At 51.7% G+C, this 1657-nt stretch overlaps 1 pseudogene across 1 annotated transcript; it reads right to left on the reverse strand.

Moving 5' to 3' along the window:
- Positions 1-175: 175 nt before the first annotated feature.
- LOC116531087 lies at positions 176-1065 on the reverse strand (annotated as a pseudogene). The gene has a single exon (XR_004260262.1). The product of XR_004260262.1 is annotated as a 40S ribosomal protein S2 pseudogene (transcript).
- Between the last annotated feature and the right edge of the window lie 592 nt (positions 1066-1657).

Consider the following 1657-nt stretch of genomic DNA (forward strand, 5'->3'; position numbering starts at 1 on the left):
TTTTTTTTTTTTTTTTTTTTTGAGATTGAGTCTCTCCCTGTTGCCCAGGCTGGAGCGCAATGGTGTGCTCTCAGCTCACTGCAACCGTGTTCAAGCAATTCTCCTGCCTCAGGCTCCCAAGCAGCTGGGATTACAGGTGCGCACCACTATGCCCAGCTAATTTTTTTTTTTTTGCAATGTTAATTGACTTTATTTTTCTTGTATAAAAACCCTATGTTGTAGCCACAGCTGGAGCTTGGGTCCTCTGCACAGAGACTCTGGTGTGGGTCTTGACGAGGTGGTCCGTGAATTCCTGATAGGGAGACTTGGTGAATACAGTCTCCTTCCACAGATCGGGGGTCAGGTAGCTGTAAGTCTTAGAGATGGCATCAAAGTGGCCTTGGCGAAGTTGCCCAAGGTAGCAGTGCAGCCCCTAGCTGAGGTGTAGCAGTCATCACTACCAGCCATCATAAGCAGCTTCTTGGGCACAGGTACAGAGACAATGCCAGTGCCCCTGGGCGCAGGGATGAGGCGCACCAGCACAGAGCCACAGTGGCCTGTCACCTTGCAAGGGACGGTCTGGGGCTTGCCGATCTTGTTCCCCTAGTAGCCTCTGCGCACGGGGACAATGGAGAGCTTGGCCAGGATGATGGCTCCACGGATGGCAGTGGCCACCTCCTTGGAACACTTAACACCCAGACCGACGTGACCATTGTAGTCCCCAATAGCAACAAACGCCTTGAACCTGGTGCGCTGGCCTGCACGGGTCTGCTTCTGCACCAGCATAATCTTCAAAACCTCATCCTTGAGAGAGGCCCCCAGGAAAAAGTCAATGATCTCAGATTCCTTGATGGGCAGAGAGAAGAGATAGATCTCCTCCAGAGATTTAATCTTCATGTCTTTGACCAGGCGGCCCAACTTGGTGACAGGCATCCACTCCTTATCCTTGGCTTTGCCTCCGCGAGCTCCGCGGCCTCGGCCCCGGCCACGTCCACGGCCGCGACCCTGGCCCCGGATACCACTGCCAAAACCTCCGCGGAAGCCACCGCGGTTCCCCATCCCAGGGCCCTCGGGGTCTCCAGGCCCGCCCCCCCCCGCCATTTGGTGTTTTATCGGAGAAGAAACTAATTTTTGTATTTTTAAGTGGAGACAAGGTTTCACCATCTTGGTCAGCCTGGTCTCGAATCCCTGGCCTCATGATCTGCCCGCCTCAGCCTCCCAAAGTGCTGGGATTCCAGGCGTGAGCCACCACTCCCAGCTCACAAAACATATTTTTAAATGTTAGTTGTAAAACAAAATATGCCCAACACCCAAGAGCCCATTACTCACCAGAACTAGAAATCACTTAACAACTTGCATCTTCCTATATGTATGTGCCTTTTCATCCACCCCTCTGCCTCCCTGTGGAAGAGGTAATTGCCATTTAAATTTGTGTTTATCATTCTCTTGCTTTTTAAAAATTTTGCCACATAGGTCTAAACAACATTTGTCGTTAGTTTTGCATTTTGATCTTTATAGAATTGATTGGTTCCATGAGTCAGGGGTCTGAGCCCCCGCTAGCTCAGGGCATCCTCATTCCTTTCCCATCCTCAGAGCTGGAAGTGACCCTACAAAGTTGGCAGACACCCCACACCCCAATCCCCTTTCACTCTCTCCGTTCTCCCACCCTTGGGGAGCG

This window comes from Sapajus apella, unplaced genomic scaffold, assembly GCF_009761245.1.
Source record: "Sapajus apella isolate SASKATOON/1434 unplaced genomic scaffold, GSC_monkey_1.0 scaffold69, whole genome shotgun sequence".
Lineage (NCBI taxonomy): Eukaryota > Metazoa > Chordata > Mammalia > Primates > Cebidae > Sapajus > Sapajus apella.